The sequence below is a fragment of the Hyla sarda genome, chromosome 12, assembly GCF_029499605.1.
Source record: "Hyla sarda isolate aHylSar1 chromosome 12, aHylSar1.hap1, whole genome shotgun sequence".
NCBI lineage: Eukaryota > Metazoa > Chordata > Amphibia > Anura > Hylidae > Hyla > Hyla sarda.
The window spans coordinates 65,398,027-65,412,919 of record NC_079200.1 but is presented as its reverse complement, the minus strand read 5'-3'; positions in this window follow the sequence as shown (position 1 = coordinate 65,412,919).

Below are 14,893 nucleotides of genomic sequence, written 5' to 3'. Positions count from 1 at the left end.
TTAGGTGCAGTATAAGTCCCGCCACATTAGGTGCAGTATAGGTCCCCCACATTAGGCTGGCAGTATAAGTCCCCGCACACTAGGTTGGCAGTACAGTTCCCGCACATTAGGTTGGCAGTATAAGTCCCCGCACACTAGGTTGGCAGTACAGTTCCCCCACATTAGGTTGGCAGTACAGTTCCCCCACATTAGGTTGGCAGTACAGTTCCCCCACATTAGGTTGGCAGTACAGTTCCCCCACATTAGGTTGGCAGTACAGTTCCCCCACATTAGGTTGGCAGTACAGTTCCCCCACATTAGGTTGGCAGTACAGTTCCCCCACATTAGGTTGGCAGTACAGTTCCCCCACATTAGGTTGGCAGTACAGTTCCCCCACATTAGGTTGGCAGTACAGTTCCCCCACATTAGGTTGGCAGTACAGTTCCCCCACATTAGGTTGGCAGTACAGTTCCCCCACATTAGGTTGGCAGTACAGTTCCCCCACATTAGGTTGGCAGTACAGTTCCCCCACATTAGGTTGGCAGTACAGTTCCCCCACATTAGGTGCCACCTAATGTAGGGGAACTGTACTGCACCTAATGTGGGGGAACTGTACTGCACCTAATGTGGGGGAACTGTACTGCACCAGTACAGTTCCCCCACATTAAGAGCAGTACAGTTCCCCCACATTAGGTGTAGTATAGTTCCCCACATTATGTGCAGTACAGTTCCCCCACATTAGGTGCAGTACAGTTCCCCCACAATAGGTGCAGTACAGTCCCCCCACATTAGGTGCAGTACAGTCCCCCCACATTAGGTGCAGTACAGTCCCCCACATTAGGTGCAGTATAGTTCCCCCACATTAGGTGCAGTATAGTCCCCCCACATTAGGTGCAGTATAGTCCCCCCACATTAGGTGCAGTATAGTCCCCCCACATTAGGTGCAGTACAGTCCCCCCACATTAGGTGCAGTACAGTTCCCCCACATTAGGTGCAGTACAGTTCTCCCACATTAGGTGCAGTACAGTTCCCCCACATTAGGTGCAGTACAGTTCCCCCACATTAGGTGCAGTACAGTTCCCCCACATTAGGTGCAGTACAGTTCCCCCACATTAGGTGCAGTACAGTTCCCCCACATTAGGTGCAGTACAGTTCCCCCACATTAGGTGCAGTACAGTTCCCCCACATTAGGTGCAGTACAGTTCCCCCACATTAGGTGCAGTACAGTTCCCCACATTAGGTGCAGTATAGTTCCCCACATTAGGTGCAGTATAGTTTCCCACATTGCAGTATAGTTCCCCACATTAGGTGCAGTACAGTTTCCCCACATTAGGTGCAGTACAGTTTTCCCACATTAGGTGCTGTACAGTTTCCCCACATTAGGTGCAGTACAGTTCCCCCACATTAGGTGCAGTATAGTTCCCCCACATTAGGTGCAGTATAGCTCCCCATATTAGGTGCAGTATAGTTCCCCCACATTAAGTGCAGTATAGTTCCCCCACATTAGGTGCAGTATAGTTCCCCCACATTAGGTGCAGTATAGCTCCCCACATTATGTGCAGTATAGCCCCCCACATTAGGTGCAGTATAGTCCCCCACATTAGGTGCAGTATAGCTCCCCCACATTAGGTGCAGTATAGCTCCCCCACATTAGGTGCAGTATAGCTCCCCACATTAGGTGCAGTATAGTCCCCCACATTAGGTGCAGTATAGTCCCCCACATTAGGTGCAGTATAGTCCCCCACATTAGGTGCAGTATAGTCCCCCACATTAGGTGCAGTATAGCGTGCAGTATAGTCCCCCACATTAGGTGCAGTATATTCCCCACAGACATAAAGCCTTCAGCCATATACAGTGTATGGCTGGAGGCTGTATGTCTGTGTACTGCCCCACTTCAGTGTTCCAACCACCACTCCTCCGGTCCGGGGTCACGATCTACTGCTATGCCCTATAGTCCATAGCAGTAGGTTCCGGGACCGGAGGACCGGTAGTCGGAACACTGAAGAAGACGTGCTGCCAGATCGTGTTGGTCACTTACCATTCCGGCCGGCGCGCGCATCCTCTTCCTTGAATCTCCGCTCCTCCGTTACTATGGGCGCAGGCACGGGACGTCAATGACGTCCCTGCGTGCGCTACTTCCCGGCGGCCCTTGTGTTTTTAAAGTTAACGCGGGGCCGCTGTAGAAAGGTATCCGGGACATCCTTGTGTCCCGAAAAGATCTTTCGGGACACAGGGATGTCCCGAATGTGAGGGGGGGGGGGTCCTCTGCGGGCTGCTCAGTGGTGGCCTCGGATGCCCCCCTGAGCTTGATTAGGGTGTGCCCGGGCACACCCGGCACACCCCGTGCGCACGCCTATGGACCCAGGACGTATACATACGCCCGTGGGAATTTCGGTCCCTGCTGCGCGCCTGGCGGGGACCGGGGTGACTGCTGATATCGATCAGCAGGTACCCCGCGCAAATGCCCAGGGGGTCATCAGACCCCCCCCCATGATAGCGATCGACGCAAATCGCAAGTGAATTCACACTTGCAATTTGCGCCTATTCCGGATCATACGGGTCTATGGTGACCCGGTGACCCGGAATATAAGGGGGATCGCGGTTGTCTAAGACACCTACGATCCCCCTGAAGGGATAGGAGTGAGGGGGCAGGGGTGCCACCCCTCCTATCCCTGCTATTGGTCGTCAGAAGCGACGACCAATAGCAGATTGGGGGCGGGGGGGTTAACTTTTGTTTTCCCCGTCCTGCCCACCCACAATAGGCGGGGCAGAATGGTGAACCGAAGGGGAGCGGGCGCCAAAGATCCACTTACCCGTCCGGAGGCAGTGGGCGACGGTGATCGGCGGGTGGCAATGTCGTGTGGCAGAAGAGGACGGCTCTCTGGATCGTACGGAAGCCGGTAAGTTGCCTAGCAACATCTGGAGGGCTACAGTCTGAGACCACTATACAGTGGTCTCTACACTGTATCCCTCCAGATGTTGCAAAACTACAACTCCCAGCATGCCCAGACAGCTGTTTGGGCATGCTGGAAAATGTAGTTTTGCAACAGCTGGAGGGCTACAGTTAGAGACCACTATACAGTGGTCTCTAAACTGTATCCCTCCAGATCTTGCAAAACTACAACTCCTAGCATGCCCAAACAGCTGTTTGTTGTCTGGGCATGCTGGGATTTGTAGTTTTTCAACATCTGGATGGTCACAGTTTGGAGATCACTGTGCAGTTGTCTCTAAACTGTAGCTCTCCAGATGTTACAAAACTGCTAATACCAGCATGCCCAAACAGCAAACAGCTGTCTCTGCATGCTGGGAGTTGTAGTTGCGTACCTCCAGCTGTTGCATAACTACATCTCCCAGCATGCCCTTCGGTGATCAGTACATGCTGGGATTTGTAGTTTTGCAACAGCTGGAGGCACACTGGTTGGAAAATACTGAGTTAGGTAACAGAACCTAGCTGAAGGTTTTCCAACCAGTGTGCCTCCAGCTGTTGCAAAAGTACAACTCCCAGCATGCATGGTCTGTCTGGAAGTTGTAGTTTTGAAACAGCTGGAGGTTTGCCCCCCCCCCATGTGAATGTACAGGGTACATTCACGCGGGCAGGTTTACAGTAAGTTTCCTGCTCCATGTTTGGGCTGCGGCAAATTTTTTGCCGCAGCGCAAACTCCTAGCGGGAAACTCACCCTAACCCGCCAGTGTGAATGTACCCTAAAAATACTACACTACACTAACACAAAATAAAGGGTAAAACACTACATAAACACCCCTTTACACTGTCCCCCCACCAATAAAAATGAAAAACTTATTGTATGGCAGTGTTTCCAAAACGGAGCCTCCAGCAGTTGCAAAACAACAACTCCCAGCATTTCTGGACAGCCACTGACTTTCTAGGCATGCTGGGAGTTTAGCAACAGCTGGAGGCACCCTGTATGGGAATCACTGGTGTAGAATACCCCTATGCCCACCCCTATGCAATCCCATATTTAGCCCTCAAATGCGCACTGAGCTCTCTCACTTCGGAGCCCTGTCGTATTTCAAGGAAACGGCCACATATGGGGTATTTCCGTACTTGGGAGAAATTGCACTACAAATTTTGGGGGCTTTTTCTCCTTTTACCCCTTATGAAAAGGAAAAGTTGGGGGCTACACCAGCCCGTTAGTGTAAAAAAAAAAAAATGTTGCTGCCCCTTACTTTTTATTTTCCAAAGCGGTAAAAGAAAAAAAAAGTGTTGCCCCATACTGTTTATTTTCCAAAGCGGTAAAAGGAGAAAAAATAAATAAAAAATTGTGACGCAAATACCCCATATGTGGGCATCAAATGCTCTGCGGGTGCACAACAAGGCTCAGGAGTGAGAGTGCACTGTGTACATTTGAGGCCTAAATTGGTGATTTGCACAGGGGTGGCTGAATTTACAGCGGTTCTGACATAAACGCAAAAAAAGAAATACCCCCATGTGACCCCATTTTGGAAACTAAACGCCTCACGGAATGTGACAAGGGGTATAGTGAGCCTTAACACTGCACAGGTGTTTCACGAAATTGGATGGGAAAATGAAAAAAAAAATTTTTCACTAAAAATGCTGGAGTTACCCTAAATTTTTCATTTTCACAAGGGAAAATAGGAATAAAGCCCCCCAAAATTTGTAACCCCATTTCTTCTGAGTAAGACCATACCCCATATGTGGATGTAAAGTGCTCTGCGGGCGAATTGGGATTTTGAATAGTGTTGAGCGGCATAGGCCATATTCAAATTCGCGATATTTCACAAATATATGGACGAATATTCGTCATATATTCGCTAAATTTGCATATTCGTAATATTCGCGTTTTATTTTCGCACATGCAAAAATTGTATATGCGGAAATTAGCTAATTTTCGCATATGCAAAAATTCACACGCCAGTCTCATACAGTAGTATTAGAGCCTTCTTTACACCACACAAGCTGGAAGCAGAGAGGGATGATCACTGTGATGTGTACTGTGAAAAAAAATATATATATGAATATTCGTAATTGCGAATATATAATGCTATATTTGTGAATATTCGCGAATTTGCGAATATGCGATATTCACGAATAAAATTCACATTGTGAATATTCGCGAGCAACACAAATTTTGAAGAGAAAATTTGTCCGGAATTGAAGGCCACGTGTGTTTACAAAGCCCCCATAGTGCCAGAACAATGGACTGAACATAGTGCCAGAACAATGGACCCCACATGTGACCCCATGTGACCCCGTTTTGGAAACTACACCCCTCATGTAATGTAATAAGGGGTACAGTGAGCATTTACACCCCACAGGTGTCTGACAGATTTTTGGAACAGTGGTCCGTGAAAATGAAAAATTTAATTTTTCATTTGCACAGCCCACTGTTCCAAAGATCTGTCAAATGCCAGTGGGGTGTAAATACTCACTGCACCCCTTATTAAATTCTGTGAGGGGTGTAGTTTCCAAAATGGGGTCACATGTGGGGGGGGGGGGTCCACTGTTCTGGCACCACGGGGGGCTTTGTAAACGCACATGGCCCCCGAATTCCATTCCAAACGAATTCTCTTTCCAAAAGCTCAATGGCGCTCCTCCTCTTCTGAGCATTGTAGTTCACCAGCAGAGCACTTGATGTCCACACATGGGGTATTTCCATACTCAGACGAAATAGGGTTACAAATTTTGGGGGTCATTTTCTCCTATTACCCCTTATAAAAATGTAAAGTTTAGGAAAAAACTGCATTTTAGTAAAAAATATATATTTTTTCATTTACACATCCAACTTTAACGAAAAGTCGTCAAACACCTGTGGGTAGTTAAGGCTCACTGTACCCCTTGTTACATTCCTTAAGGGGTGTATTTTCCAAAATAGTATGCCATGTGGGTATTTTTTGCTGTTCTGGCACGACAGGGGCTTTCTAAATGCGACAAGCCCCCCAAAAACCATTTCAGCAAAATTTGCTTTCAAAAAGCCAAATGTGACTCCTCTTCTGAGCAATGTAGTTCGCCCGCAGAGCATTTTATGTCCTAACATGGGGTATTTCCATACTCAGAAGAGATAGGGTTACAAATTTTGGGGGGCATTTTTTCCCAATACCCTTTGTAAAAATGGTATATTTGGGGGGGAAAAACTGCACTTTAGTGAAAAATATGTTTTTACACATCTGACTTTAACAAAAAGTCGTCAAACACCTGTGGGGTGTTAAGGCTAACTGGACCCCTTTTTATGTGCCTTGAGGGGTGTAGTTTCCAAAATGGTATGCCATGTGGGGTTTTCTGCTGTTCTGGCACCATAGGGGCTTTCTAAATGTGACATGCCCCCCAAAAACCATTTCAGCAAAATTCACTTTCCAAAATCCCATTGTCGCTCCTTCCCTTTTGAGCCCTCTAGTGCGCCCGATGAACACTTGACCTACACATATGAGGTATTTGCTTTTTCTCCCATTACCACTTGTAAAAATTCAAAAACTGGGTCTACAAGAACATGCGAGTGTAAAAAATGAAGATTTTGAATTTTCTCCTTCACTTTGCTGCTATTCCTGTGAAACACCTAAAGGGTTAACACACTTACTAAATGTCATTTTGGATACTTTGAGGGGTGCAGTTTTCATAATGGGGTCATTTGTGGGGTATTTCTAATATGAAGGCCCTTCAAATCCACTTCTAAACTTAACTGGTCCCTGAAAAATTCCGATTTTGAAAATTTTGTGAAAAATTTGAAAATTGCTGCTGAACTTTGAAGCCCTCTGATGTCTTCCAAAAGTAAAAACATGTCAACTTTATGATGCAAACATAAAGTAGACATATTGTATATGTGAATCAATGTATAATTTATTTAGAATGTCCATTTTCCTTATAAGCAGAGAGCTTCAAAGTAAAAAAAAATGGACAAATTTTAATGTTTTCATCAAATTTTGGAATTTTTCACCAAGAAATGATGCAAGTATCGACAAAATGTTACCACTAACAAAATAGAATATGTCACGGAAAAACAATCTCGGAATCAGAATGAAAAGTAAAAATATCCCAGAGTTATTAATGCTTAAAGTAACAGTGGTCAGATGTTCAAAAAATGGCCAGGTCCTTAAGGTATAAATGGGCTGGGTCCTTAAGGGGTTAAGGTCCTAATGAGCTGGATCCTTAAGGAGTTAAAGTGTTTGCTGTAAAAGTAAAAAAAAAGGCCATGAAAACTTATTTGTTTTGTAAAGCTTTAAAATAAACCTCTGAGTTTCCGGGACTGGGGACGTGATGTCACGCCACGCCCCCTCCATTCATGTCTATGGGAGGGGGCGTGATGGCCGTAGATATAAATGGAAGGGGTGTGGCGAGACGTCACATCCCAAGTCCCAGAAACCCGGAGGTTTCCAAAACTGGAGACGCAGCTCCCACATAGAATGTGGGTGCTGCAGGGAGATTGCGGGGGGCTCATCCCAGCGGCGGCCCCCCGCGATCAGACATCTTATCCCCTATCCTTTGTATAGGGGATAAAAAAAATTTGCACGGAATACCCCTTGTGTGTGACACTGTCCTCAGTAGAGGGGTCTACCATATTTCCCCATTTACTTGCCCTATTTAGGTAAACTGAACATATAAAGCTATACTTAAAGATTTTCTTGTACAAGATTTTGACATGTCATCCATTTTGCTATTGCTGGAAAACCCTTTCATGTTTAGATTGCATCAGTCCTGAAAATGGATGCAATTGTGACAACCTGCCCAACTGGTGTGCTCCATTAGAGTCTAGAGTGCATTACAGTCTATGGATGTTGCAGCCAGCCAGAGAATGAAGTGTGGTGGCATGCGCTTTACACAACTATAATTCACAATCACAGCGTGTCTAAGGACCAAGACTAGGTGCAATCTAAACCTTGATACAAGTAACATTTTAAGACTCCAATGCAGCTCAGCTATTGTGTACGCTGGAATACCGCAGCCCTGTGAGATCACCTCTATAGCAAGTAATTGGCGGTCATGAGCCAAAATGGCATGTCTAAGTCAAGATGAATGGAGACCAGCAGAAACTGTGGAGTGGCAGGGAATTAAAAGGTAAGTATAAGCCCTTTTACACTAATAAGCCCAGATACATTTTCAGTGCTCATTCTTGTGGTTTCAGCCATGTCTCTTCTAGGACCCTTAAAACTTGCATGGGTACGACATAATAGGTTACTTGTAAAAAGTGCTTCCTATTCCAGTATCCTCAGTTATTCCTTATTTTTTATAATTTATCTGGCATTTTATATGGAGTTATGATGAATCCGTTCATAATGAGAAAAACTTATGAGACAAAAACTTTTTAGAATTTACTTTCTGATTGATACATATTTTATGAGACAAGAATTTCATAAATGTTCCCAGGGTTGGAAAGAAAAGACCAATTATTAATTCATTAGCCAGCTCTGGATTATAATGATAAATAGTTTAGAGGTCCTGTGTCCCCGGTCCACCCTCAAATAATGCTGTTTTGTTTTGCAACAACTTCACATTGCACAAAACCTGATTTAAAAATACTGATTATTTTGTCAGTTTTTGTACTGTCCTAAATAAGTCCTTAAAGTACATAAACTGATAAAAGTTTTCCAAGAAGTCAACTAAATTAATGCTCTGGCCCATCTCCTAATATGCTTTATAAGACATCAGTTCTCTATTTACAGTAATTTATTACGTTTCTAACATAAAATTGTAAATTGTTTTATATCTTTTCTCCCCTCTTGTTTCCCTTTAAGCTGCTCAGCTGTGTGTTGTTGTCTGAGCTTTAAGCAGAGTCAGTCTCCTTCCCCCTCTGGCAGATGACAGTCCCTTTTATATTTTCATACAATCACAAAGTATGGAGGCGTAGAAATGAAGAGAGTTCACTCACCACTTCTGGTGCTCATTCTTTATTTCGGGGTGCAGTATAAAAAACGCAAACAAAGGATAGTTTGGACGCCAAATAAAACACACAAGTGTTTGGCGTCCGAACTAACCTTTGTATGCGCTTTTTATTTTATTTTTATTTTCATTTCTATGCCTCCATACTTTGTGATAGTATGAATACTACAAAGATTGAGCACCCACGCCAGCTCGCAGGATCTCCAAGGTGTAACAGCTTAGCTTCACACACTAGACAAGATAGTGCAAACCACTGTACCTATTTCCACTACATTTTATATTTTCTATGTAGACAATAATTGTGAGATTCAGGACAGTGACGGTATGAATCTTGGATTATTGTGTTAATTACTGTATATATGAAGTAGCAACGTAGAGTTGTGATTACTTTGTGCAGACTGATTGTTTGATGCATATCCTTCATATAGCACAGGCAACCAGCGGGCAGTGCTGAGTCTCTATTCCTTCACACTCCATACAGTGACGGTATGTACTGCGTGACATTTATAGTATACACTTTGTTACAAATCAAGCAGAGAAGAAAGCTATTTCTGTTATCTCTGGATTCTGTGTAAGGGTAGGGTCACACGTAACACATGATCCATCCCATTTTGTACCTTCAGCTGTTGCCACCCCTGTTCCCCCGCCTCGCTCCGCCACTGGCCTGCTCGTAGTGGCAATCCGCCGCTACGAGCAGCCACACAGGGTCTGCGAGTCGCCAAGTCCACTGCATTCAGACATCGTGGCTGCTCCGCGAATTTGTGCACCCGCCGACTCGCAGGCCCCCTGTGTGGCAGCTCATAGTGGTGGATTGCCGCTAGGAGCAGGCCAGGGGCGGAGCGAGGTGGGGGAACAAGGGTGGAAACAGCTGGAGGCATAAAATGGGTCGGGTCACCAGCAGATCTGCAGCGTACAATACGCTGCGGATCCGTTACGTGTGACCCTACCCTTAAACTGTTTGAGAAGCAGGTCACCTGACGTACATGCACCACAGGCTGCAAGAACCCTCTGGAAAGATCTGTGGTAGAAGTTTCCTATTTCCACTCTCTTTCCTCAGAGGTCTGAACATAACCAATCTAGTGTGCCTAAGCTGAGCTTAGGCCAGAAAGGGAGCTCCTGTGACCTTCTCCCTGCCAGCCAACCTGCTGTGCAGAAGTTTAATTATTAAAGGCCCTGTTCCTGTTGCATTTCAACTCAAGTCAAATCTGCGTGATTCAAAGTGAACCACAGCATTGCATAGAGTTAGTATACACCCAAGAACTGTCTCTACTCCACTCTGAACGGCTATGTGAAACTAAACCTGTATTCTTACTTTGAGGAGGAGAGCTGTTTTTAATCAGAAGAGAGAAGTTTGAACAAGGGCTCTTCTGCTTCCACTGGACTCTCAGTGGGCTTCCTGTCAAAGCCAGTGCAATGTGACTTCCTTGCCACAACCTTTATCACCATATGCCCTGCAATAGAGTATCATTATGCAACTACCAGAAAGTAAATACTACTTCTGAGATATTACCACAGTGAACCAGACTGGGAAGGCTCCTCTCAGTCGAGTTAATCTGTATGGACTGTATCTTTAAAGCAACAAGTAAGAAAGGTGCTTTTAAAGGGGTTTTCTACCATAAGGTGATATTAGTACATACCTGCCAGACTGTAATGGACATGCATTTGGAGGATCTGTGCTTGTCTTGGGGCGAAACTGCTATGTTGTGAGTAGGGATGAGCGAATCGAATCTGATGAATCAGATTTCATTACGAATTTCAAGATAAATTCGCTTAGCAACGAGAGAGAGAGAGAGAGAGAGAGAGAGAGAGAGAGATTTTTTGGGTGTAATACACAGCAACTCTAAAGCATAAAGGGGCCATTTAGGCAGAGCAATAAAAGCCATTGTCACCTGCTATTAGTGCCTAATAGTACTGTATTGGGCTCTATTACACAGTGTTTCTGTACTGCTGCAGTTGGTTGTACAACAACTGTAAAGCTAACAGGGGTGTTACGCCTAGCGCTCCGGGTCCCCGCTCCTCCCCGGAGCGCTCACGGCGTCTCTCTCCCCGCAGCGCCCCGGTCGGTCCCGCTGACCGGGAGCGCTGCACGACTGTTGAGACCCAATTAGCTCCTAGCAGGCTATAACTACCCCTCCCCCTTATTACAATAATTTATTAAATAATAACTGACACAACAACAATTCAACTTTTCCGTGGGTGGGGATCGGCCACAGCTTTATTTATAAAATTACTTATATATAAATAACAATTTAACTGTAACAAAGACACCGATTGGCTTCTTGCCAACCCGAGAGGTGCTGCCACACTGTCCTGTGTGGAGGTCTACCCCGGGTTGACCCCGCTTTCACCGTCTTCTTACCGCCAAGCTGTGACTTACAATAAACAGACATACAAAAAAGGGAGGGAGGGTGGGCAAAACTCCAGGTCCTGGGCAGATTGAGGGGGGGAAGGGAGGCACCACAGCTATAAATACCCAGGGGAGGGCCTCTGAAAGCCCGGGAAACTATTAAACCCCTGATTGGTGCACTCCTTCCCCCCCACCCATGGGACATACCACTATATTTACCCACAAGTTTTACAGGCGGGGGAGGGGGCTAAAAAAACCTTGCCTGTACATTTCTTAACCCCTTAACTGCTCACCAGTCAGGGGGCAAGCTAGTTATGCACAGCTTGCCCCTCCAGACTGTTGAGACCCAATTAGCTCCTAGCAGGCTATAACTACCCCTCCCCCTTATTACAATAATTTATTAAATAATAACTGACACAACAACAATTCAACTTTTCCGTGGGTGGGGATCGGCCACAGCTTTATTTATAAAATTACTTATATATAAATAACAATTTAACTGTAACAAAGACACCGATTGGCTTCTTGCCAACCCGAGAGGTGCTGCCACACTGTCCTGTGTGGAGGTCTACCCCGGGTTGACCCCGCTTTCACCGTCTTCTTACCGCCACGGAGGAGACCAGTTAGCCCTACACTGGGCTCCGACCCCCACCCAAGAGACCCTGGATAGCCAACACCTGGGGCCACCTCAGCCCCCCGAACACACCCAAAACATTTCCTCTCCAGGAAATCCGCCCAACACATTTCCTCTCCAGGACATCCGCCCAACACATTTCCTCTCCAGGAAATCCGAGGTACCTGCCGCCAGGACCTATGTTTTTGCATTTCCTTTTTTTTATTTTTATTTTTTTTATTTTGCACTAACTCTCGTGTGAACTCATCTCTCTCAGACTCGCCCATACACCGAAGAGAGCCGCAGCACTCGCACCTTCTTGCGGAAAGCCGCTCGCAAAACAAAAACACATATGGGAAACATCAAACTGGGCGAAAATAGCAACGCAACATGCAGATCGCCCGCGCTACCCTCTCCGGAAACCAAGCCCTCTCCGCCGACACCGATACAAAAAGAGAGCGAATCCCAAACTCACAACACCCCATCCTACAAAAAGAAGCCAAAACCCAAAACAGACAATCGAGGGCGGGGAGCAAAAAAGAAAAAAGGCGTCCAGTCAACAATAGGACGACAACCGGAAAAAACAGTCATTCGTGGACCCTCATGCAGCACAAGCTGTGTCCCAGATCGCCTAAGCAGTCTCGGACCAACGGACCTGAAAACGCACAAAATAGGCACCCAAAAAACACATCAGACACCCAAGTGCCATGGAAGGAGACGAGGAGAAAGAAAGTGCCCCATCCACCTAGCCCCGAAAAAAGCCAGCGCAAAACCTCGGATCATAAAAAATAAAAAATAAACAAATAAATAAAAAATAAAAAAAACAATGCAAAAGCGACAACCAAAAATCCGACCCACAGCCGCCACCAAGCGACCCAAAAACTGATAGGAAAAACCGATCGCCGACAGCAGGGTCACCCGCTCCCGGGCCCAGCCCCTAGGTATACACCAACATCCCACCAACCGCAAAGCAGAAAAGAAAAATCACCCCCCGCCATGCAACCTCACCCCACTGGATCGCAGCACAGCGGGAAAGCCAAGCAATTTATTATTATTTATTTTTTTTTTTTTGCATTAAGTAGTAGGTGATTCTCACGAACAGGTGAAGATACCCAGCGTCACATACTAAGAATGTTAATTGGATACATGCAGAATACAGCCCAAATCTCGAACCTCCGTGGATAGGAGACACAGCAGTTAACTTATTTTATCACAGCCTATCAAAACGAAATAGGAAATCAAACATCAGAACCTTGTAGGTACAAAAACAAATCACCTATCCACAGAAACATATGGAACCTCCGGGACCCTCCTCGACTGTAGACATCCCGGCCTCCACACCAACCCCAACCACTCGTAAGCGCCTCACCGTGAGTGCGACCAAGTCGCAGGAGCCACCAAAGTGGACCAAGAAATACACCACTCTCCACGATGACCCACAGGCCGAAAGTTTAACCACAACACTGTATCACTCAGTCCTACCCCGGGACCCCAACCCGAGGTGGTCTCCCATTCCACAGCCATAGGAGCAAACCTTCCGGCTCCACCCGAGGGAGCAACCTCCGGAACCACTGCCAGAGAACGGGACAAAGCGTCAACACCCAATACCGACCCCAGGGAGTACAGCCGCAAAATAAACCTTAACTACAAACAGCGAAGCACTAGGTGCAACAAGCCGAGCGCAGGAAGAAAGCTGAAAGAAAGAAATAATAGCAGTGACAACGCCCCAAATGTCAGACCGACAAAACGCCCCCGATCACTCAAATCACACCCTAAAAAGAAAAGCATCACCATATTAAAGCGCAACGAAGCGCAGGGGCCACGCCAACCCACACAGTATCGTTACAATTCGAGAACATGAGCTGCCGAAGCAAGCACTCAAAGTCCCACAACCAACACCAAAGGAAAAAGCGCAAACAAAAACCCAAGCATGGCAGAAACCCACTGACTACCAAGACACCCAGTAGTAAACCACCCTGCAGCACCATTGGAAAACCAAAACACCACACCAGCAACCAACCAAACCAGCCACACCTGGGAACAGAGCGAGCTCCCCATGAGCTGCAACGGGGGACTGAAAGCAGGCCGGACCACTGCATTACACCTGAAAAACCCCAACCAACCGTAACGTCAGCCCTTAGCGCACCAGGGGCACATATGCGGGGACACAGATACCACACACCCTCGGCAGCCAGAGACAACCTGCAGGAAAAAACTCCGCCCAGAAACACATTCCACGTGGAACATTCAGTAAACCAGCAAGGACCGGAATCGGGGCACCTAGCGAGCCCTGAGGAAACCAAAACAGAGAAAACGCAATCACTCCCTGACCACAGGAAAGCAGCAGACCAACGCCAACACGGCATGCATAACCCATGCTAATCTCCTCAGCACTGTGCCAATTCTAACATATGTGCTGCCGAAGCGAGCACAAAATATGGACGCTTCACAAATTTGTGCGTCAGCCTTGCAGCAACAAACCACACCCCAACAAGTGTAAAGCACAGGAGAATCACCCTCCGGAATACCACCACGAACAGAAGAACCCACACAGGCAAGACAAACGGAGACACTAGCGAAACCTACCCACCGCCACATCAGCCAAAGCACCCAGCACGACATGCAGGAGTCCAATGCCTACATGAGATTGGGCAAAACAGGAAAAAACATCAGACAGATACACTAGGACAAATGGAGCAGCGGAGAGAGACTACAACTTAAGATGGAGAGATAAACCAAACAAAGGGGGAGAAAAACCCAAAGAAACAAAACCGTGACTGGCACCGATTCAGGAAAAGGAACAAGCCTCGGGAGCTAAGTCAGCAAAACCCCGGCCACCCAGAGCGTAAGGCCAAAAGACCACACACCCAAACGCGCACTGCAAAAATGATACCCTACCAAAGCACCCCGTCAAGAAGAGACGTACCCAAATCACAACCAGAGACCAACATAGACATAACACCCATTTCCGAGACCCAAACCCAACAAACACATGGGACAAAAGGACGAACACTACACAGAACATAGCCATAAGCACACAAACCAGGGAAGGGGCCAAGCCCCACATCAGAACACTCACCAATTCCAGAAAATGGAGAAGCACAAC